Here is a 25,600-nt window from a genome sequence, read left to right as displayed (position 1 = left end):
TTTTTTTTTTTTTTTTTTTTTTGCGGTACGCGGGCCTCTCACTGTTGGGGCCTCTCCCGCTGCGGAGCACAGGCTCCGGACGCGCAGGCTCAGCGGCCATGGCTCACGGGCCCAGCCGCTCCGTGGCATGTGGGATCTTCCCGGACCGGGGCACGAACCTGTGTCCCCTGCATCGGCAGGCGGACTCTCAACCACTGCGCCACCAGGGAAACCCTAAGGCTTTTTTTAAAAACTGGGAAAGGATCGAGTCTAAAAGCGTTTTTTTTTGTTTGTTTGTTTTTCATATTTTGGCCGTGCCACGCGGCTTGCAGGATCTCAGTTCCCCAACCCGGGCCATGACAGTGACAGCGCCGAATCCTAACAGGCCACCACGGAACTCCCTCAAAGCTTTTTTTGTTTGTTTGTTTGTTTTTTTTTTTGTGGTATGCGGGCCTCTCACCGCTGCGGCCTCTCCCGTTGCGGAGCACAGGCTCCGGACGCGCAGGCCCAGCGGCCATGGCCCACGGGCCCAGCCGCTCCACGGCATGTGGGATCCTCCCGGACCAGGGCACGAACCCGCGTCCCCCGCATCGGCAGGCGGACTCCCAACCACTGCGCCACCAGGGAAGCCCCTCAAAGCTTTTTTTAAAGGAAATCTTTTCCCTGCATAAAGACAAACTATGGAAAACTACAAACTACGGATTATCATGCTTCAGAGTCAGCCTTCAGATGGCTCTATACAAGGTCCTGAGTGAGAGAAACGCTGGCAACCTCGGATGCTTAACTCATAATCGTTGTAGGAGAGAAAAACGAGCATCCTGCTTCCCACCACAAATCCTGACTCTTTTCCCCAGAGCTCAGAAATGCTTCTGCCCTGCTGCTCCCGTTAGGTTTTTCTTAATGGCAACCGCAGTAAAATCTCGTGAGCAAATTAATCCCCGATGGCAGAGTTTTTCCAGGGCTTGTGGGTAGAAAAAAAAAAAAAAAAAGATCAAGTTATTTGCCACCTCCAATGGCCCACTTTCTCCCCCATGTGCTGTTCTCCATAATCACCAGAGAAAAGCTCTGCAGATTAAGCTCCTTTAAAACCAATAACTTTACACGAACTTGAGACCTCGATGGCATTGCAGAAGCTTGGGAAAGTTAAGCCATCCATCGGTACGAGGTTTTTAAATAAAGAATTTCTGAAGCTGCCATGTGACTGTGCAACAAATCTTTTAGATTCAAGTTATCCCTTTTCTGGGGGCGGGGTGGGGGGGAGGGAGTTGTTAAAAAACAGTAAGCTTTGGCTTGTGTAAGAGCTTGAATATAAGTTAAAAAAAAAAAAGGTCCAGCCAGAAAGTAAACCATGGTTCAGTCCCAACAAGAGAACAGGTTTTTTAATTAGTGGCTAAGCATGAAAAGCAATATTGTTGGGGAGTTCACCCAAGGACACCCACACCTGATGGTGGATCACTTTTCCCTAAAACTGATCTGCCTTTTCAGTTTGATATGTTATCATCAGTGGTTAAAAAGTGAATCGAATCTGATTTCCCAAAGAGACTTTCTAAAAAAGAGTCACACAGCTTTTCTCTAGGGCCTCTTGGGTGCTTAAAAATTTCAATATCAAGAAATGAAAGCATATTCTTAAGATTCTTTTGAGAGAATGCATAAGAATTCCTCAAAGAAGTCGTCCAATCACTCTTAACATAAACAACAGAAAGAAAAACTACGGATGCGAAGCAAGATATAAAACAGTGACTTAAAAATAAAAATAAAACAGTGACTTAAGATGTTTCAGTTATAAGGAGAGAAGGGACAGACATTTCAATACATGAGAAATATGTTAGTCTTTGGAGAGGTATACCACCCCCAGTAAACCACACCTTCCTGTATGTACACCCTTAGGTGGTCCCTTCTCCCCTGGGCTGGTTCTGTGACCTTCTCTGGACCAACAAGAGGCAGCAACAGTGGTGCTGAGTGATTCTGAGGCTAAGTCCTAAGCTTGGAACTTCCTTCCATTTAGGTGTCTTGGAATGTCTAAGGAAAGATGGCTACCACGTAAGAAGTGCAACTACTCTGAACCCCCTAGACTATGAGGAAGTCCGAGGTAACCACGTAGAGAGGCTGTGTGGCGCACAGAGACACAGAGGGAGAAGGAAGGAGGGAGGGAAGAGCCCAGTCAGTCCCCAGCCACCTCAACTGAGGCACTAGACATGGTATGAAGATGCCATCTTGGATGTCCAACCCACTGGAGCCTCGGGATGACCCCAACCCCAGTGACCACCTGACTGCAACTGCATGAGAGACCCTGGGGGGGGGGCACCCAGTTCATCCTAGTCTTTTCACCAGACCGTGAGAGATGATAACAGTACCTTGCTGTTTGAAGCCACTAAGTTTTGGGTGATTTGTTACACAGTAAGAGGCAACTGACACAAGATGAGAAGGGAGGGTAAGAGAGGAAGAGAGAAGGAGAGTCTGACCTTGCCAGGAAGGGGAGAAACTGCACGCAGTTCTTAAGGAGGAGGAATTTTGAAATCCTGGGAGGCAGTGTGTGTGACTAAGGAAGGATCCTGGCAGCCGCTCACAGACAGATGTGAATAGATAAAGAATCTAAAAATGAGAAAGTGGAAGCATAGTTCAAAGCCTTCCATTTTATTACCGTGCGAATTAGAACTCGTTGCCTTATATGTACATTTCCCCAATTCTCCTCTGGTCGGTCTTGAAGCACTCCACTTCCTCCTGCTTTTCCTTATTCCTTCCTGGAGGAGAGGCGTGGTCTCCTCAGTCCCCCCACCCCCCGCCCCAACCGCCGTGAGTCTCTGATTGCTGCCCACCTCGTTACAAGCTCTCCCACCTAAACTCTTTACTGTCGCCTGCACCTCTCCTCGTGCCTCTTAGCTCAAAGCTACACCATCTTCCTCACTCTTCCCAGGAGACCTCAGCTACTGGTCATTGGAGTTTGCTTGGAATGCCTCCTCTCTCCCCAGATCTTCTGCCCACAATTAAAGTTACACAGTGCATTTGCTAATGTCTCATAGGGACACAGGAAATAAGTACAATTAGGTCACTGCCTACATGTGCGTTTGAAGACCACCACCGTAAAATGGCAATGGTTCCAATGAGCTTAACATTTCCCCTTTGAGCTCTGTGACCTGGGCTCCTTAAACATCAGACAGTTCAAGAAAAATGAGAGGGGGCTGAGGTGGGGATCCAGCGCTCAGTACCTATTTTGTAGCCCCTGCATCTAGCTTCTCAAAGATGGTGCCGTGTGTGGAATAGGTAGTAGCGAGGTAGTAGCCAAGAATGTGGACGAAGTGTGAAGCTGACAACACGGTTTTGAAATCCAGCTCCCCCTTATCTTCCTCAGGTGATAACGAGCAAGATACCAGCCAAAGTTTCAGTTATCAGTTAAATGGGAATAACAACATTTCTGAGGATTAAGTGAGACAGTCTGTACAAGACAGTGATAGAGGAAGGGCTCAGCAAATGGTAATTGGAAGCATCGTTAGCGGTATTTGACAATCGAGCTCCTCTGAGCTGAGAATATTTCTTTTCAAATTTACTCACGTCTCTAAATGAGCTTTTGACAGTGGAGGACTTACATCCTCTGGAAAGGGAGGTGAGTGAAATCACTGTCCTAAGTGTCATCAGCCCTGGTGTTTGGCTACTGAACACAGTACTGTGTTCTCTGAAGCAACAATTCCTATAATTTTTTATTTCAAGGACCACTGAAAACATTTTTTTTTAATGGTAATGACCTTACACAAGGACATCTGTTTCTGTTTTCCTTTTGTAAGGACAATAAAACAAATAAGACAACAAACGGCACCCTTTTAACACTCTGATTTTATTTTTAAAGGTCCTTTCAACACCAAATCAAGGAGGGAGGATGTAATTCAAGGACATATACAATCCTTGAAATTGAATCAATTTCGCTTTATAAAACTCACTCTGTTCTCTCTCTTTGCCTCAGACGATACCAGCTGAAATTTCAGACCAGCACCGGACCTCCCGTCAACAGGGAGGAGCCACAACCCAAAAGAATGAACGTTACTAGGTTAAGATTATAAGTGTAAATTGTGTGGTATTATACATGCAAAAGTATGTATATATATGTAATTTATGCAGGTCATGCAACATAATAACGAAGCACAAATGAGACCAGCACCCAATCTAAAAACTGGAAGGTGAACACTATTCCATCCCCCACTCCCACCCACAAGGGACCTCGGGTCATGAATAACGTCTGGCAGTCCCTTGCCTTTCTTTTATTTATTTATTTATTTATTCTGGGCATTCGAGACTTTAGTTCCCCGACCAAGGACTGAACCCACGCCCTCGGCAGTGAAAGCATGGAGTCCTAACCACTGGACCGCCAGGGAATTCCCAGTCCCTTGCCTTTGAAAAAGTTTTACTACATACGTATGTATCACGGAATCACAGAGTGTTTAGTCTTTCTTTTTCTCTTAAAGTCTTTCCTTTCAGAGACATGACGGAAGTTTTACAGGCACCCAGGGAAAATCTAGTCACGGCCACAGCTAAGCTTGAAGGCTGCCCGGGCAGGGGGCTGTGCTGCCCATCAGCTGGTGGGGTGCTGAGGTTCTGTGGGAATGGCTGACTAGCAACTTTTCTCCTTCTGCAGCCCTACCGCGTGTAGATCTATTACAAACACAGGCATTTTCTTAATATGTGCTGGTGGAGATGTGGAGAAAGTAAAAGCCCTGTGCGTTGCTGGTAGGGATGGAAAATGGAGCAGCTGCTGTGGAAAACAGTCGAGTGATTTCTCAAAACATCAAACAGAATTACCACACGATCCAGCAAGCCCACTTTTGGGTGTGTAAGAAAAGAATCGAAAGCAGGGACTCAAACAGATATTTGTATACCACGTTCATAGCAGCTTCATTCACAAAAGCCAAAAGATAGGAAGAATCCAACATCTACAATGGACGAATGGATAAACAAAATGTGGTCCAGAAATACAATGGAATACTGTTCAGCCATAAAAGTAGAAATTCTGATACGTGCTACAACATGGATAAACCTTGAGGACATTTTGTTAAGTGAAATAAGACAAATATCGTACGATTCTACTTGCATGAGGTACACAGAGCCATCAAACTCATAGAGACGGAAGGTAGAATGGTGATTTCCAGGGGCTGCGGGTATGACAAGTTAGTGTTGCATGGGTACTGAGTTGCAGTGAGGGAAGATGAAAAAGTTCTGGAGAGGATGGAGGTGACTGTCGTACAACAGTGTGAACGTACCTGTACCTAAGGTGGTAAATTTTATGTTATGCATGTTTTACCATTGTTAAAAAATTAAAAAATGGACATTTTCTTACACAATCACAACGTATGATCACACCTCAGTTAAAATAATTCCTCACTGTCCTATACCCAATCCATAATTAAATTTCCTCAAATGCCTCAAAAACTGTCTTTCTACATTGGGTTTGCTGGAATCAGGAGCCCAACAGGGTCCATTCCTTACACTTGAGTCTCTTCTAAACTAGCAAACTAGTGGGTGGTGGGGCTGGTGGTGGTGGGATGAATTGGGAGATTGGGATTGACATGTATACACTAATATGCATAAAATAGATGCCTAATAAGAACCTGCTGTATAGCACGGGGAACTCCATTTCGCTGTACAGCAGAAACTAATACATTATAAAACAACTATACCCACCCCCCAAAAAAAGAGTTGCTTATCCAAAAAATAAAATAAAGAAAGAAAAATAAACCAGCAAACCAGGAATAGGAAGAACTCCATTAACCTGATAAGGAGTCAACATAAAAACGTACACTAACAACAGTCCTAATGGTGAGACGTTTGAACCACTTCCTTTAAAACAATGAAGAAGGTGAGGATGCTCATTTCAGTCTTGTGTTGGAATCCAGCTCAGTGCTGCTAAGGTTAAACAATTGGAAAGGACGAGGCACATTACAAACTGTGGACCTAATAAGTTCAGCAAACTGCTTCCCTGTCTCAGTGAGTTGTAACTGCTGTAACAAAAGTACTACAGACTGGGTGGCTTAAACAGCAAACATTTGTTCCTCACAGTTCCGGAGGCTGGAAGCAAGAGATGAGAGCGCCAGCAGGACTGGGTCCTTGCTGAGGGCCCTCTTCCCAGTTAGGTCCTCACATAGCCTCCCTTGGTGCGTGCTCGCAGAGGGAGAGAGTGTATGGGAGCTGGAGTCTCTTTTTCTTATAAGGACACTAATCCCATCCTGGGGCCCCAGCCTCATGACCTCACCTAGACCTATTTATCATCCAAAGACCCCACCTCCTAATACTGTCTCACTGGGGATTAGAGTTTGAACAGTATGAATTTCAGGGACACAAACACGCAGTCCATGACGTTGACCTGAAGGTGTCACGTCATGTGTTCCACTACCCTTCCAATTTATGGTTTGAAATTTTTGCATTCGTTTTCATAAGTGACCCTGGTGATGGTCTCATACCATCATGTTGTTTGGTTTCAAGTTACACGTGCTCTTGGCATAAGTTGGGAAATGTTCCCTTTCTTTTCAAGAAATGATCTCTTGCTGGAAAGTTCGGCAAACTTATTAGTAACATCTGATCCTGGAATTTCCTTTGGGGAATATTTTTAATTACTCATTCATTTTCCTTTAAACATATAGAAATATTCAAGCTATCTTTTTTTTAAGTCAGCGTGTATTTTCTAAAATTTGTTAATTTGGGTTTAATTCTTCAAATTTATTGCCATAAACTTTTTCAGAGTATTCTCTTATTATTTAATCTCTGCTCTATTTATGTCTTTCTCATTCTAATATTGTTTATTCATGGATTTCCTTTTTGACTCATCTTACTGAAGGTCACTTTTTCTCACTACTGCTTAATTTGATCGTGATAAAGATATTTTAATATAGGTATTTTCTGAACATCATTCCACAAAATCTGAATTCTATCAATTAAAGTTGTCTAGAGAAAAATAAAGACACCACCTACTTCAACTGCAAATATAAAAGAAGAAAGAGGGAGGGAAAAGTATGGCACACTCGTGGGATAAACTGGGAGATTGGGATTGACATATATACACTACTATGTATAAAATAGATAACTTAAAAAAAAAAAAGAATGGAACACTCTCTCGAATACATTTAAGAGTAGTCCATATTCATTACTTTCTCACTAACCGGACTCACTCGGTGGTTAATTCAGTATAGCTCAGTTCAGGGAATTACAGTTGACCCTTGAATAACTCAGGGGTTAATCCGAGTGTGACTTAGAGCAGGTCTTCCACATCCTCAGTTCCTCCAAATTCATGGATTCCACCAACCACGCACTGTGTAGTATGAAGTATTCACTACTGAAGAGGATCCCCATGTAAGTGGACCCACGCAGTTCAAACCCCCGTTGTTCAAGGGTACCTTCATTCCACAATAAATTCTACATTTTCCAAATGCTTAATGCTTCCACTTACAGACCAAACTTGAAGAAGCTGAAACGCTTTTTAAAAAAAATTCCCATTCCATTGATAACTATAAACATTTTTTTTCATGCTATGGCACAAGCTGATTTCATTTTAGGCAACATAGAAAGTTCTGGCTAGTTTTCCAAGGGTTGTAACAATGGTGGCCTTTTGACTTGTCTGTTGCAAGCTTGCAACCTTAAATAGTGCCAGAGACACTGAGTTCAACTCTCCTACTCACTTTTTTTTTGGCGGTACGCGGGCCTCTCACTGTTGTGGCTTCTCGCGTTGCGACACGCAGGCTCAGCGGCCATGGCTCACGGGCTTAGTTGCTCCGCGGCATGCGGGATCCTCCCGGACCGGGGCTCGAACCCGCGTCCCCTGCATCGGCAGGCAGACTCTCAACCACTGCACCACCAGGGAAGCCCTCCTACTCACTTTTTTAACCACAGTGCCATGACCCTTCCCTCCAGGGTTCACCAAATATTCCTAAATATGTGTATTCAAGTTCTATAAGGATCACAAATATCAAGAAGAAGCTATTTTCCTGGCTACCATATGCTCTAAATGACTTTTTTAATCTAAACTTTACTTTTTATTTTAAATAATTATATAGATCTATTAAGTGGTTGCAAAAATAGGACAGATTTTTTTTTTTTTTTTTAAAAAGCAGAGAGGTCCCATGTAACATCTTGTATAACTAAGAACAATAACAAAACCAAGAAACTGACACTGGCATTAATACCTTAGCAAGACTACAGACCCTCTCTCTGATTTCACCAGCTTTGTTTTTTTTTAATTGGGGTATAGTTGTTTTACAATGTTGTGTTAGTTTCTACTGTACAGCAAAGTAGAGTTCCCCGTCCTATGCAGCAGGTTCTTGTTAGTTATCTATTTTGTACATATTAGTGTATATATGTCAATCCCAATCTCCCAATTCATCCACCTTCCCCGCTCTATCCCCTTGGTGTCCATACGTTTTTTCCTCTACATCTGTGATTTCACCAGCTTTCACATGCACTTTTTTGGGTATGTATGTATGTCATAACTCTATGACATTTTGTCACATGTATAGATTCCTATAACCACCACCACAGATCCAGAACAGTTCAGTCCCCATAAAGGAACCCCCAAGACTGCCCTTTGATTCCCAATGACTTTTAAGACCAGACTCAGTGCATATATTATAAAAAGATTTAGGACCAAAAATTAGCGCCTACATACCATCATTAGTAGTAAGGGTTAAGCAAGTCATTTTTTATTTTGAAAATCTCATTTTAGAACCTTTTTCCCGACCCCAACAGGTGTTAACATCACTTTAGGCTGGGAAGAAGTTCGATCGCTTCAACCACGCATGTCTTACAGTGGAATCAAGGCACAGACCTCAGCTAACACGAGGGAGTGCACTCGGGCTCCTAATAAACATGTGTCACCAGGAAAGACTGAAGCTGAACAGGGGTAGCCTTGATAGAGTCCCATGGACAGCAAATAACCACCACTTTGCCTCCTTCTAGGGACGGCTATAAAGAAGCAATCAGATTACATTTAGTGAACATCAGCATACATAACATGCATTTTCTCACCAAAAAAAGTGAACATCTTCAGTCAAAACAGACAAATGGGACAGCCCAAAGAGAAAAATCAACTCTCCCACACCTCTGGTTTCAACGGCACAGCAATACGGGGCGGGCAGAATGTCCTCACTGTGACGGAGAGGAGAAACGTAAGCCTGTATTCATTATACCAGACTCATCATTTCTTTCTGTATGATCTGGTTTCTCGGGTTGCTCTTATGTCCCTGTGTCTGCTGTGCTGCAGCTTCACTACAATGCCCTGAGCTGTGCGTTTCCTTTTATTTATTGTGCTGGGGTGACACTGGACTTCATACGTCTACGGCTGCCTATCTCCCATCGGTTCTGAGAAAGTCTTAGCCACTAGCTCATCGATAGTGGTCTCTCCTGACTTAACTTCAGTTTCCTCTGAGATGAAAGTTAGATGGATATTATATTAGACCTTCTCATTCTAATTTCTGCCTCTCTTAAATGCACGTTTACATCACTTACCTCCTCGTACGTGGGCTGAACCACCTCTCTAGACCCGTCTACAAGTTCACCAATTCTCTCTTTGGTATTTAATATACAGTTTAAGGCATCTGTTAGTTTGTCATTTATATTTTTTTCCAATAGCTTTCTTTGTTGTTATAGTTGCTCTGTGGTCTACTTGGTCATTTTCCATTGTTCTGTATCACTATTACGTATTATTATACTATTCTTCGTTTTTTGTATTTCCTACATAGTTGTCTTCCCTTTTCTAACTTGGTGTCTGTTTCCTAATATGTGAAATCCTTGGGGAACTTAATCCACATCGCCCTCCCGTCCCTCTGATGACTTTCCTTTTGCTGGTTTTACCTCCTTGGATGATTGGAAATTTGTAGGTAATTTTTGATGGAAATTCATCCTAAATGTTTAAACTGGTGTTGCTTTTCTTTAAAAGAAAAAAAAAGTATATTTGCTTCTGAGAGGACTACAGAGCTGGAATCAGGGATCTCTTCTGGAAGCTTGGAGGGCCCTGGCTTCACGGGGCACCCCTCCAGGACCACTCTCCCACCTTGGCCTGGGCCCTGAGCTGGTCTAGTGGTCTGAGTGGTGTTGGTATTTGCACTCGCAGACACCGGCTTTTATGTTTGTTTGCTCACAGGAACAACCTCAAGGGAGCCCTCCAAGATGTCTCGGAGTCCCTGACATTCCTGACGGAGACATATTTGCCTCTGTTTATCCTGGACCTAGTCATCTTTTAGCAGGAGGGCCTGATGGATTATCTAGCTTGCAACACTTCCAGAATTTGGGGCCTTTATCTTCTGTGTTTGGAAAATAACATTTGGGACACATTCCTCTCCACTCCGAACGATGTTATAAAACCCGCCTAATGTTTGAAGAGTCTACCAGCACCGCCATAGACATCGTGTCATCTGTTTCTCTGAACAGTCCCAGCAGGCAGGCAGAGCAAACAAGATCACCACGGTATCAACAGGACTCTGAGGCCAAAGGCAGTGAAGGGGCTTCCCTAAGCTGCTCACTTTTATGATTTCTTAGGATTTTATGCTGATGCCTCCCACCTGGCATCTCCAGCCACTGCTCTCCCTTAAGGACTGTGTTTGTCTTACTGCTGGGTGCACGTCATCATCCAGATGCCCCTGGTCCCCTGGAAGCCCCAACACACACAAGAGGAAACTCATCCATCCCCCAACTGAGCTGCCTTGTAGCTTCACCTCTGTCCACCTGGCCAGGCCCAGCTGGCCGATCAGTCCCCGGCTTGTGTGGATTTCACCTTCCAGAAACGTGTTGTAGCCACGAGTAGCTATTTAAGTGTAAAGGGGTTCAAGTGAAAAGTGCAGTTCCTCTGTCACACCTGCCACGTTGAAAGTGTTCAGTGGGGGGCTTCCACTGGTAGCGCAGTGGTTAAGAATCCACCTGCCAATGCAGGGGACGTGGGTTCAAGCCCTGGTCCAGGAAGATCCCACATGCCACAGAGCCACGAAGCCCGTGCGCCACAACTACTGAGCCCACGTGCCACAACTACTGAAGCCCGCACACCTACAGCTCAGCTCCGCAACAAGAGAAGCCACCGCAATGAGAAGCCTGTGCACCACGACGAAGAGTAGCCCCCGCTCGCCGCAACTAGGGAAAGCCTGCGTGCAGCAACAAGACCCAACGCAGCCAGACATAAGTAAATAAATTTATAAAAATAAATAAATAATTTAAAAAGTGTTCAGTGGCCCCATGCAGCTGGTGGATGCTGTACCAGAAAGCAGGTCAGGGAACACTCCCGTCGTCACAGCAAGTTCTCCTGGACGGCACTGCTCTAAAGGTCTCTCTGACCCACCCGTTCTGCTCCCTCCACGCCCACTGCCCCTGCACAGCCTGTCCCGCTGCCCTCACTTCTGCCCCTTGTCCATCTATCCCCACACCGCAGCTCGTACCACAGTCACAGCCCCGACCTACCTTGTGGCATGCCTGCCTAGAGCCTTCAATCCCGACCCCTCAACGGCCTTCCCGTCCCGCCCCTCACCTTCCCCTGCCTCAGCTCTTCTCTTAGGAGGGATTAAACTGCTCTGTTTTTCTGACCACACTCCCCAGAACCTCATGCCTTTGCCTTACTTATACAATCGCCTTGCCCTTTCAAAGATCTTTCACATGAATGATAAAGAAGATGTGGCGTGTATGTATACATACACACACACACACACACAATGGAATATTAGCCATAAAAAAGAATGAAAACTGGCCATTTGCAACAGTGTGGATGGACTTGGAGGGCATTATGTTTAGTGAAATAAGTCAGACGAAGAAACACAAATACTGCATGTTTTCACTTATATGTGGAATCTGAAAAATAAGATGAATGAAGACAACAAAACAGACTCACTGATATAGAGAACAAACCCGTGGTTACCAGTGGGGAGAGGGGTGGTGGGAAGGGCAAGACAGGGGTAGGGGATTAAGAGGTACAAACTACTATGCAATAAACTAAGCTACAAGGATATATTGTACAGCACAGAAAATAGAGCCAATATCTTATAATAACTTTAAGTGGAGTATAATCTACAAAAATATTGAATCACTATACTGCATACCTGCAACTAGTATGAAATTGTAAATCAACAATACTTGAATTATAAAAAAAAGATCCTTCCCTCCCTCACCTCCAGGATGAAGACTTTACTTACAGGGCCCCAATTTTGAAAATGCTTTGGTGCTCCTATGTAATGCTGAATAAAGACAATTTATTAAAGCCAGAAACTAAGGGGAGGTAAATCAAAGTTACTTCCTCTGTAATTACTAATGCTTTGGTGAAAACTATCAAACTCTTTTTAAAAAATGTGTTTCCACTCAGTTTTAAGTGTTTCTCTTTTGCTAGAACTAAAACCATTACTTGCGATACTTCATGGGCAATCGGCACTATTTTAAACCTTCAAGGCTGAATTCCAGGAAGCCTTCCTTAACTGCCGTCCTTCTCCACCCTACCCCCATCCCCACTGGTCTGGGGACCCTCACTCTAAGTTCCCATAACGTCCCATGGAAATTGCACCCCGACCTTATACTAAGATGGCCAGCTGCTCGTGTGGCTGCCACCCTCCCCTGCTAGACCATAAGCCTCTCAAAAGCAGGGTCCGTGACAGGTTCGCCTTCATACCCCCAGGAGGGCTCAGAGAATGAAAGCGAAGCCAGGACTGACGGCTGCCCCGTGCCCTTTCCTGGGCACCACAGTGTCCCCAGCAGGCAAAGGGAGCCAGAACAAACTCAGGCTTTGCACGCTAGCCCCCGCTATCTTTCCTCAAGCCCCAGGGGCATCCCCCCAGAGCACAGCGAAACCGGGGGACCGACTGCACACATCTTTCCAGCTTTGTTTTTTGAAGCCGCAACACTCCGGGCCCAGAACACCAATTCTCACATTGCTTTGCACTCAGCGTTCAGGATGCAAACTCCAAGCATTTTAAATGGTAAAGAGCAGAGGAAAGAAATTAATCAGCTCAAAATACTTCAATAATACTCAAGCCATATCACAAGGTCACCATGCACAAGACAGAATGGATTTTTAATCTCACCCTGAATTCACAGAAACAGACCTCTGACATTCTCCCTCCCTTTCATTCTCCTTTTTTTTTAATTGAAGTGAAATTTACATAATGAAACGAACCATTTTAAGGTGAACAATTCAGGGGCATTTAGTACATTCGGTGTTGAGCACAACTACCCCTATCTGGTGCCAAAATATTTTCATCGCCCTGAAAGAAAGCCCACGCCCGCTAAGCAGTAAGCTCCCCATAAGCTCCCCATCCCCCCCCCCTCCACGTCCTGGCAACCGGCAATCTCTGCCCTACCTCTATGGATTTGCATATCATAGAGATTTCATATGAATGGAGTCATACAGTCCTTTGTGACTTGCTTCTTTCACTTAGCATAATGTTTTCAAGGTTCATCAGTAGTGTTAGCATGTATCAGTACTTCATTCTTTTTTTTTTTTTTTTTTGCGGTACGCGGGCCTCTCACTGCTGTGGCCTCTCCCGTTGCGGAGCAACAGGCTCCGGACGCGCAGGCTCAGCGGCCACGGCTCACGGGCCCAGCCGCTCCACGGCATGTGGGATCTTCCCGGACCGGGGCACGAACCCGCGTCCCCTGCATCGGCAGGCGGACTCTCAACCACTGCGCCACCAGGGAAGCCCACTTCATTCTTTTTTGTGGCTGTATAATATTCCATTGTATGTACACACCACATTGTGTCTACCCATTCATCCATCGGTGGACAGTTGTACGATTTCCACCTTTTGGCTGCTATGAATAGTGCTTGTAAGAAGGTGCATGCACATGTATTTGAGTGCCTGTTTTCTATTATAATACCTCTTTCATTCTCTTTTGTTCTTCCTCTTTTTTTTAAGTAAAATTTATTTTATTTATTTTATTTTTGGAAGCATCGGTTCTTCATTGCTGTGCACGGGCTTTCTCTAGTTGTGGCGAGCAGGGGCTACTCTTTGTTGCAGTGCGCAGGCTTCTCACTGCGGTGGCTTCTCTCGTTGCATAACACCGGCTCTAGGCGTGCAGCTTCAGTAGTTGTGGCGTGTGGGCTCAGTCATTGTGGCGTGCAGGCTTCAGTAGTTGTGGTGTGTGTGCTCAGTAGTTGTGGCGTGCAGGCTCAGTCGTTGTGGCTCGTGGGCTCCAGTAGTTGTGGCTCGTGGGCTCAGTAGTTGTGGCGCATGGGCTTAGTTGCTATGTGGCATGTGGGATCTTCCCGGACCAGGGCTCGAACCTGTGTCCCCCGCACTGGCAGGCAGATTCTTCAGTGCTGCGCCACCGGGGAAGCCCTCTCTTGTTCTTCCTCTTCATCTCTCCTTCTCAGCCACAACTTCCCCAGAGTTCATGCTGGAGCCACTAACAACGCTCTATTAGAATTTAAACACAGCCTGTCCCCAAAAGCAGGGCGATTAGCTAAAGCCCCTCCTCAGGACCAAGCTGGGCAGGACCTCTGAGCAGAGAGAGGCTGGAGAGTCACTGAGTGTTGAGTGAACATGCCCAGCACCATCTCTGGCGCATAGCAGGTTCACAATAAATGTTTGTTGACTCTGATTACAAAGGAGGTTAATTCAGAGGAGTGACAGGAGGGACCACGAGAAGGAAAAGTAGAGGCACAGACCAAGCAAGAGTCAAGAGAAGCAAAGGGCACCTCAGAGAGCAGCAAAGTGGGAAGGGTAACAAGAGACTGAAAATCAAGCTCTGATGAGAGAGGCACCTTCTCACCAGAAGACATCCCGGGACAGATGAAAAGGGAGGGACGCTTATCAAACGGCTATCGTTTCCTTTTTTGAAAGTCCGAAGTCTAACATGCGGGAAGGGACACCGGACCAAGAGGTGGGGGCTTCTTTCTAGCCTGTCAGCTGACTGAACTGTTTTCAGTCTCTTGCCACATCTACAGGGAGGCCTTAAATCTGCAAAGATAGTATTACTTTATCAGGTACTAGAACGGAATATCAATAACCCACTTAGCAAGGGGTACTAGGCCTGTGTTTACCGATTTGGTGACCACCATCCACAGGTGAAGTACCTTCCATCCATGAGGCAGAGAGAATTCAGACCCCATGCATCAACGCGCTCAGGCAATGCCCGGCGGGGCTATAAAGTACTGGACGACGCATCCTTTTCATTAAGATCACGCCCATCAGGGGTTTTCTTCACATCCCCCCTTGCCCGGCCAATAAATCCTACCTCTTCCATCTCCTTTTGCAGAGACCGGGTAAAAGCATGAAACATCCACAAAATGGAAAATCAGTCCTTAAATAGCTGAGAAATGAACTATGTGGGACTGGTTTCTCTCGCTGGGTGGCAGCTTAAATAAACACGAAATCCTGCCTTTTTCCACAGTGGACTTCTGACCATGACAATGGAGCTATTTGGTTTTGATGAAATGTTCAAGTTTTTAAAGTTAAGAGTAACTGACAGCCCAGCTCCTTGCCCTGGTTCCCAGGGTGACCGGGGTTTCAGATTCCTGGTCAGTTACACCGCATCAGATGACCCGTTATTAGCCGAGGCCCAGTGTCGGACATGCCAAGCACGGGACGTGGGGAGAGGCCTTTCTCATGCTCCCGTCCAAGCCCCGGGTGGCCTGACAGCGGGGGGCTGCAGCACACGACCCAAACCCAAGGGCCACGGAGAAAGAAAACGCGTACCGGTACTGAGGGCGAGGGCGAGAACCGCCCCCAGTGTGCTTGCACCAGGGGCAGGGCGTCTTGTCTTGTCACCTTCTGTGTCTGAGCGCCTGGACTCGGGCCAGCACAGAGCAGGGGGCCCGTGTGTATTCGCTGAGTCAGGCAACCACCCACATGGAGGCAATGGGGTCACACCTTCCAGAGCACTGGCCGGCCTGGCCGCAGTGACAGACGCTTGAACATCTCCTGGTGAAGCTCAGCCCTCGGTTCTAAACTCAGATGTGATCATGGCTGCCGTGTTCTAAACAAAAGAACGGAAGAGTCCCCCCATGGGGAGGTCCCCGCAGCACGACGCAGCCATCTGAGCGCAAAACACAGAAGAGGGCTGTTCCTTCCCTTTCAGAGACAAAACTTGGATCGCCATATCCTTGCAAAAACACAACAAAACGCTTCTCTCAGGGCTGCTCTCGGAGAATCTCTTTCCCTTTCTGGGGCACCAAGCTTTCCTGCCCGCCGGTGTGTTTAGCCCGAATTGACTCCAAGTGTTTATTGGCAACACTTCCTACATGAAAATAACTCAACAGGTACACCAAGGTTAAGCATCTGAATGTATGATTTGGAAGGAAAAATAAACACAACAGAAAACACCTATAAGAGGCTCCAAAGAGGGGAAAACACAGGGCCTCACTGCTCCCATCTTCCTGTTTCTAAAAAAAATTATCATGCAACTTCCGAGTGAACTGGCTAATACTGACCTGAACAATGTAATTTCTCAGGCGATTGTATTTATTTATAAGAGTAAAACGGACTCCAACCTACCAAAGTGCTTTTGGGTCCTCAGAGATGATGATGGTCACAGATAATATAAAGTCAGAAAGACAGATATGAGCTGGGAGGTGTTCAAGTGTGACTGATTGGCGGTATGCACTTGTTTGTTTTTTCCGTTCGGTTCTCATTTCCTAACTAACAAGTGGTACAAGGAAAAACATCTTTGGGTTGAGCTAGAAGCTCAGGTCCTTGTCTCCTCTTCCTGGAGCCCCCGTGAAACCGTCACTTTGGAGGCACTGCTCCGGGATAATTTCTGTGTCTAACACGGCCTTGTCAATTCACCGCAAGGCTGGATTTAGGAAAAACCAGGCTGGAGAAGATTCTTATCCAAGCATCTATCTGTGGGAAGGCAGAGGAACAATGCAGTGACAGCCAAATGTTTCTCAGTAACTCTCCCTCCCTCTCCTAATTCAAAACATTATACTTCATTATTGCTGTAGCACCAGAGTACATTCTTTGCTCCGGTGATTCACTTCATTTTCCTGAGAACACAACGGAGAGAGGCTCCCAGTGTAGAGTTACTGATCTGCCTCCAGATTAAGTCCAAGCTAAACTGTTCACTTAACATTTTGTTTTCCCTGAAGCACAGCGGGTCCGCAGGGTGGGGGAAGTCCACAGGGCGGGCAGCTCCCTCGGCCAAGTCACAAGATCTGGGTTCTTTCGGGATCTCAGATCACAGGCTGAGGAGACCAGCAAGCAGGCTTGGGAGAAGCTGGGCTCCAGAAAGAAGTGAGGTGGCCTATGGAGCTAATGGTCAATCAGTGAGGGTACTTGCCTTCGGAGTTCAGATGCACGTGGGGCTGTGACTGACTTGGACCAAGTCCAGCCTCACTCGGGCACTGAAACGATCAAAAGTCGTGGTTCACAGGACAAAACAAGACAGGGGAGAGGACATGAATAGAAAAGAGGCTGCCTGGGGATCCACAAGGGGCACCCCACATAAGTCAGGCAGCACGGCGTTAACAAGGAATCCACCACGCAGCCGTGGAGGGACCAGTCTGGTTCCCATTCAATGGGTGGTTCTGCCCTGGACCCCGCTGTACTCTCAAGGCACGGGGCTGGGGCCCCTGCACAGTGGGTACCACCGGGTGCCGTAGCTTGGTTCACCCACATCGGTCTTCCCCTTGCTGTTGCTCTTCCTGTCTGGCATGGGTAAAAATCAGACAAACCAAGTCCAAAGGAGAGTAAGAATGAGAAAAAGTCATGCGTAATTTTTCAAACTACCTTTGATCATCAGTGCCTTCCCCACAAAACCCGTCACCAAAGCCATGAGTGATCAGTGCAACTCGTGGGCTGGAGTTTAGCCTTTCTCTCTTTGGAGCCTTCAAATGCCCCAGGATGGCAGGAAGGAACCCATCACAAAATAAACCATGAACGGAACAACTAGTCCTCAGGTCATTCAAGCCCGGGCTGACAAGGGCATTTCCAGAGCCCCTCCAGGTGCGGGACCATCCCGGCCCTCTGAACTCGGCTTCATCCTGACGAGGAGAGAGCCACCTGGGAGATAAACACACCAAAGGCCTTCGCCACACGGGAGAGTGAGAAGCACAAGAGAGAGTGACGCCTAGGACAGGAAGGGCTGACTTGGCTGGAAGTGATCTGTCCAGTAAGAGAAAAGGAAGCTGTCGCTTTACGGCCCTTTTGAACCAAGAAGGGAGTCCACCCCACTGGGCTTGGAAACAGAGGTCGTCAGTCGGCCCCAATCCTGAGTGTTCTGGAAGGATCCACAGCCACTGTGACGGGGTCTCAACTCAGATACTGGAGTCCACACCATCTCTGAGGCCCCCCTTCATCCTGCTCCTGGCTGGAAAGCCTTATGAGTAGGACCAGGCAGGGCCAAACAGGGAAAAATGGACCATAACTGTGGGTGCGAAGCTACAGAGGAGTTCGGAATGACATATCTGGCGTCTTCTGGCGAAGTACCTCCACTTTCCACTTTTCCCATCTCGGTTTCCTCATCAGCAAAGCAATGGAGACGCCAACACTAATCCCACCTGAAAGTGAGGGGTGACTGACCACCAGTACCCAAAAGAGAATGGAAATATACACGCTCCTGAAAAGGTCAACACTCCACATTCACCTAAAAAACAAATCACTAAATTCAACTAAGTATTTACCGAACGTCTATCCTCTACAAGCCACGCTAATAAGCCTTTGGGATGACCAGAGCATCCTCTAGAGAGTTCACATTTGCGCACGAGTAATGTTAAAGGTCATTAACGGGCTTTTAAGGATATCACCAGTACTAAGTGACATCCCCCATCCCCCTCCATGTCCTTGAAATACATTAAAAGATTACACAACAGTAAGTACTAACCCCTCCCCTCTATTGTGTTCCAGTCAGAAAGGATCAATAAACGTCTATGGTCAAAGTGGGTTTGATAGAGGGAGAAAGGGGGTCTTGTAGCAGCCATATCACTTCTTAGAAGACTCACAATGGCCATGGGGAGAAGAGCCCAGCCAGAGGAAGACCACTGCTAGTCACTGACCCTTGCTCAGAATGTTCTGGAAAGAAGGCCAGGATGGGGCGTGTCACTCAGGAAGTCTGGACCTGCCATCAGTCAACGACGACATCATTACATCCCTTCCTGAATCCTTCCTCTGAGCTTAGAGCCCTCCTTGACCCCCTCTTTCTCTCACAGCCTCCTCCCCAATTCCAGCCAATCCTGCCTGCTCCACCTTCAAAACTGACCCGAATCCAGCTGCTCCCCAGCTCCCCAGCTGCCGTCTGTTATCTAAAGTACTGCAGTAGGCCCCCACCATGTGTTTCTGGTTCTACTTTGCCCCTACGGCCTATTCTCCACACAGTGGCCACAATGACGCTTTTAAAACATAATTCAGATGTCATCCCCAGTATATAACTCCCTAATGCCCTCTCTCTAGGAGCTAGAATACAATTCAAAATCCTTAGGGTGGTACACACAGCCCACCCTGATTCAGGCTCTGGCTTGCTCTCTGACCTCACTTCATACCCTTGAAGGCGTTTTTCAATAGGGCAATTCCGTGAACACGCCAAGCACGCACCTGCCACAGGATCTTTGCACGTGCTGCTTCCTCAGCAGTAAGATGCCCTCACTCCCGAGAGCCCTACAGCTCACCCTCTCACTTCCCGTGTCTGCAGGCTCAAATGCCATCTTCTTGGAGAGGCCTTTCCTGACCACCTAACTGCACCTCTGGTTACTCCCCATCCCTGTTGGTTAGGTCTCCACAGCATTTGTCACCACCGGGCATTCTACTGAATTTATTAACTTACTGTCTGTCGTCTTCTCTAGAATGCATGTTCCATGAGCACCAGAAGTCTGTTGTGCATTTTTATATCCCGTGTGCCTAGAACTGGGCATGGCATGTGGTTGACAGCCAATGATCCTTTTGAATGAATGAGTAACCTCCTTGATTTTATTTTCTTCATTGGCAAAAGGGAGGTAATAGTAACTCATCTGCTTCGCAGAACTGTTCAATACTTAAATGAGGTAATACATGTGGGAGCATTTTGCAAAGTATAAAGTGCAAAATTCTCTGAGTGAAAGGTATTATTTCTATTTACCCACTGGCCGGGGACAAAGCAGAGCCAGTAACTCAGTCAGCATCACCTACAAGTGAGCTGCGCAGATATTCAGGAAAACATAGTTTGGGACATGCAGTGGTGGTAACTGCCATCCCTCAACTGAAAAACCTGTTCCATGCAAAAAAAAAAAAAAAAAAGAGAGAGAGAGAGAGAGAGAGAAATCAGGGAGAATGTAAGATAGAAAAATGTAGGGTACTGAGTATTACAGAAAATGTGCTGTAATATTTGAATTCCATATTCACAAACTTTAAAATGAATCAATACCAGAAAAAAGGAGGAGGTATATTCACTGGGACAAACACACACAGCACGGATCCCGCTGCAGCACCGGCAGGCCCGCCGCAGTTTCCACAACTAAATGGCCTGGAGGAACCAGTTGCTATGGCTTAAGACCCCAGCACATCAAAAGCCTGAAGGCGGCCCTGACGACTTCTGTCACTCAGGCTTTGGAAAGTCACACCACTCCTTTGGTAATCTGTACCATTTTGCCCCATGTTGTCCCGCTGCTCCCAGAGAAGTGGTAAACCATTAGGAGGGAGCATCTAACAGAGGGTGAGAAAAAGGAGTGCCTAGGGGTTGACAGCGCAGTAAGAAGAGGGAGGGGTGGGCCTGAAGGGTGGCAGGAGGCCGTTTCCACACCCAACCCCAGGACGAAAATAAAACCCCCAGAAATAGGTCAGCAAAGCAGCTCCAGGCTGCGATCTGGTGCGAGATGAGGCTCACGAACAGGGCTCCAGGGGGCAGGAGGTGATGCGGGGAGAAGGGACTCGCTCACACGGAGCAAACCCTGCACAGAGAAGGCAGAGAAAGGAAAGTACCTCCCCCATCAAATGCCAGGGTCCGCGGTCAGGACACCACGCTGTCAGTCCTTGGCTGCCCAGCGAGGACGGAGCATATGCAGGGTTGAAATCATAACCTTAAGGCCTGTGTCAGTTAAATGCCATTCGCAGCAGCACTTCCTCCTCAGATTCCACATGGCCCGAGTCCCTCTTAGATCCCTTTCTAACGTCCCTAGTGTCGAATATTCTTAGAAAGTAGGGAATGTCTTTCTTAAATAAAAATATATTAAATATTGGCTGTGCGCTAGACAGTTTGCTAAGTGATGGACACACATTGTCCTACCTACGCTGCATGAAGCCTGAGTACGGTCGTCACTGTCACTCCACCACTGCCCATTTGGGAAGACGAACTCTCAAAGGGGCAAGGAACCTGCTCAAGGTCACGTGAGTGACAAGGGCAGCACTGAGACCTGGCTCCCAAACTCATGCCACATCCTCACCCTGCAGCTACAGGTCCTACGAGAGAGATTCTGGGAGCACAGGTGGCCTAAGAGCTGCCCCAAGGCTTGGAAGTCTTGACGGGCACATGTGAGAACCCTAGACGTAACCCTGAGTCCCCCGCTCGGACTAGGTGAAGCCAGCCCTCAGGTGGGGATGAGTAAGTCAGAGCCCGGGGCCGCAAAGCTCTAAATCTTGGCTCCAATAGCCAGACTCTGAGGGATGGGCAAAGCAGAACCTCCAAGATGCCTGGGGCTCCCTTTCAGCTCAAGAAGGTTGAGGTTTCGCTGCAATAAAGGGCCACCTGGAGGAACAGCCCACGACAGGCAGGAGGACGTTCTCGGGGAGAAAGGGGCCTGAGGAAAGTACAAGATGAAGCAGGAAGAATTTCAGGTCTAGAGAACGGGCTGCGCCCTTCCCCTGGGCCAAGCTCACCTGCCTCAGGGGATGAGCGGACAGCCCTTCACCCGCCCCCACTTCAGGAGCGCAGGTACTGAAGGTGGTGACGGTGACTAGGCCACAAAGCACTCAGAGCTAGAAAAGCTCCTGGACACGGCTCGTTCGGGTGGGGAGAGGGGAAGGGGCCACACGAGGCAAAAAGAGCAGAAGTGTGCAGGCATCAGCAAGTCCTGAGACCCAAAGGGAACACTTTTCTGAGAGCATCTGAGCTTCCCAACGCCTCACACACTCACCAAGGTTTGAATTTATTGTCTAGAGGTAAGGGCTTTAATCCTGCATAGAGAACAATACAAAGCCCAAAGCGATCTTAGGAAAGAAAAAGAAACTGCATTGCATATTTGAAAGTTGCTAAGAGCTCTTAAAAGCTCTCATCACAAGGAAAAAAACTTGTAACTACGTATGCGGATGAGTGTTAACCAGACTTACTGCGGCAATCAGGATCACTTCGCAGTATATACAAATACTGAATCATCATATTGCACACCTGAAACTAACGTAACATTCTATATCAATTATATCTCAATTTAAAACAATTTTTAAAAGAACCAACCTTTACAGTGTATCTATTTACTAAATTGTACGTCATCTGTAGCACACGTATATATTAAAATGTACATTCATACACTTTTTAAAAGACTGAAAGGATATACAATAAAATTCTAGTTAGCAGGGATGATAGAAAGATTATGGATAATTTCTATTTCTTTATTTTTGGTTATTTCTATTTTATAAATTACTCACCATGTAGTCTATTTACAATAAAAATCCATTGCATTATTTAAAAGAAAAATGATTTTTAAGTACATCACTTAAGTGGACCACAAAGGCCCCTAATTTCACCAGCCTCTTAACTTTATCTCTCAAAGAAGTTATTAAATATTCTCAGATGTCTAGAAACATAGCTGGGATGCCTCTTTTCCATCTGATTAAAAAAAATTACTCACTGTAGGCCAATTTATGGTAACTCTACTACAAAAAATGCAACTTATGCTTCTCGTTGAAAATCCCAGCGTTACCTCAACATTTAGGATTGAAAGACTGAGTTTTAGAAGAAAATTGTAATTGGAAAAAAGAAATTAAATACAACTGAAAAGAATTCCCAGAAAGGATTCTCGGTTCCCATGGAGGGGTCTAGTATCATTGCTGAGACCTTCCAGGTAGGGCTTAGGAAGTTCCCTAGTCCTTCCCGTTCTCCCTTCTCTCATCCTACTTTCCCCTTTCACATCTCTCACTGCCTACTTATTTGCCAAGTTCAAACGATTGCTAGATCTCCAGACCTGGGAGTAAAATATGCTGTCGTCAGGCATGCAGCCCCTAAACGTTAGCACATACGCTAACCTGGATGAGCTCCGGCCAGCCAACTGCAAGCGATAAGACAGACAAAGAAACAGGTGCGCAACACGCCCTGTCCACTCGGGTTTGACGTTCCTCTGGATCATTTTCACCAGCTGGATCTTAAAGATGAATCTATAAATAAGAGGTACACTGACTCACCATGCTGGTTTGCCCAAGACTGATGGGTTTTCTAGGACACGGGCCTTATAGTGCTCAAACCGGGATAGGCCCAGGCACACCAGGACGAGTTGGTCACAGTACTGCCATAGGACATCTATGCCGATAATACCTCAGACTCTAGAAGCTACCTGGTGTAGAGATCACACGTATGTGCACATGGGCACACACCTCTCAGTCACCCATGTACCCGCACAGTCACATACACATGCCTGTAGGCACGTGCCTGTGTACATCTCACACCAGAGCTGGTCCCTTTCTTTCCCTCATTTTCTGCTCCAGCCAATTCTCACAGTTCACCTTGTCATTATAAATGATGTTTCTTCCTCTGATTACTCATGTCCTCATGTGTTTCCCTGGTTAGACATGGGATACTTCTCTCTGAAACCTGAAAAGAATATCTTGCCAATTTCATGTATTTTTTTTTAATTTTGCGGTACGCGGGCCTCTCACCACTGTGGCCTCTCCCGACGCGGAGCACAGGCTCCGGATGCGCAGGCTCAGCGGCCATGGCTCACGGGCCCAGCCGCTCCGCAGCATGTGGGATCCTCCCAGACCGGGGCACGAACCCGTGTCCCCTGCATCGGCAGGCGGACCCTCAACCACTGCGCCACCAGGGAAGCCCTATGTATTTTTTTTTTAATAAAATGCAAACATCATCTCATTAAAAGGATCTCCTTTCCCCAGACTGTGATGGGCTTTTCCTTTTTTCGATATTATCAACATGTCTGCACATGACCTCTGACCCAGGGGGACCCTGACAACTGCATGTGACGTGATCCTGAAGATCACGAGCAGCTCTATCCCCTTTTCACTTTGAAAACAAGGGCTATGGAGCCGGATTCCAGGACCCCAAGCCCTGGACGGGGCAGCCTTGTTTGAGGAGAGGAAAATCAGAGCCCTGGCTCCATGTGACTGTGACCACGCCAGCCGGGAGCACTTCCCTTTGGGGCCTGTTTGTGACTAGTGTTTAATCGTAGACAGTGTCCACAAGAAAGGAAACCTCAAAAAGTACCAGGCCACAATGCAGATCACTCCAGTTGTCAACGATGTACAATTCACACAGAGATGTCAGTTACCACCCACAGCTGCTGGCAAGTTTGGGGTAAAAAAACTCCCCAAATCAGAACTAGAAGTGCTGAAATATTCACAAGTGGTGGTAGTGAGCTAAATAATATGATCCTATGAGGAGTATTAAAGATTCCAAAATCCCTTCTGTTTTAAATCCCCTTCAGTGGAACATAAAACGTCCCCGAAGTATAAAACAAACGTGATGCGGTCTCTCTCGTCTTACGTAAAAAAGCAATGTTTAGGAACGCTTTTTTATACTTCCATGTCAGTGAGATTAGCAAAACTGGACCTCTTCCCTGGCTCTAATTTGTATGTATTTGCTTATTTTTGATTTATGCAGTTCTTTGTGTTTTGTAAATTCTGAGAAAAATCAGCAGAACAAGATAGTCTAAGCCACGGATTTGGTCTATTTCATGCTCCGAAAAAACTTCTCCAAGTCAAGAGTCCAATTATAAATGTGTTTTAAAAAAAAAAGAAAAAACAATGTTTGGGCATGGAGACGTGATCTAAGTGTATTCACCTGTTGGACACGTAATGTGATGACCCACAACAGACGGGGACCAGCTGAGTCATGTTGGGCAAACAGCCTGACATTCTGGACCTCTGTTGCCACACTTTTTGACAAGATGATACCCAAAGCCCATTCTTTCCAATGCTGCATTTCTATCATGACAGGAGGTGTTGGGGAAAATCTAATATTCGAGTCAGATGAAGGTTCAATAAAATTTTAAGAAACACTTCTAATTCAGTTTTAAAACATAAGGCAGTTTTCTGTCTTAATAACATACATCATTCTTTAATGACGGAGGCTCCTGCAGAATTACGTTAGCTCCTACTGAGAAATAAGGTCGGAAGAAAATAATGTCGTCTGGTTGAAAGAATCCTGAAGACACAGCACACACCTCTCTCCCTCACACACGCACAAAATATAAGAATCAAATGAGCTCATTCACACATGTAAGAACATTTTGCAAACTGTCAAGTTCATGGGCAGGGCATTATTTTAAAATAGACTGAATGCTTGCTTGGCCAAGGACCTACCTAGAAGTTGGTTTCTCCAGAGTGATAAAAGTGGGAGCCTAAATCTTTGCTTGCCTTTGTTTTGTTTTGTTTTTTTAACTGAAGTATAGCTAATTTACAATACTGTGTTAGTTTCAGGTGTACAGCAATGTGATTCAGTTATACATACCTATCGACATATATACGTATATATGCATATATATATATATATTTTTTCAGATTCTTTTCCCCCATAGATTACAAAATATTGAGTAGAGTTCCCTGTGCTATACAGTAGG

General features: G+C 46.2%; 1 protein-coding gene across 1 annotated transcript in view; it reads right to left on the bottom strand.

Annotated features, from left to right (window-relative positions):
• BMP6 (bone morphogenetic protein 6) overlaps positions 1 to 25,600 on the bottom strand; it is a 146,320-nt gene that overhangs the window by 26,841 nt on the left and 93,879 nt on the right. The window lies entirely within an intron of this gene.

The sequence above is a fragment of the Aethalodelphis obliquidens genome, unplaced genomic scaffold (assembly GCF_003676395.1).
Source record: "Aethalodelphis obliquidens isolate GAN/ISIS:26980383/991018 unplaced genomic scaffold, ASM367639v1 scaffold34, whole genome shotgun sequence".
Lineage (NCBI taxonomy): Eukaryota > Metazoa > Chordata > Mammalia > Artiodactyla > Delphinidae > Aethalodelphis > Aethalodelphis obliquidens.
The sequence above is the reverse complement of the archived record's forward strand: the minus strand, read 5'-3'. Positions and strand labels throughout refer to the sequence as shown.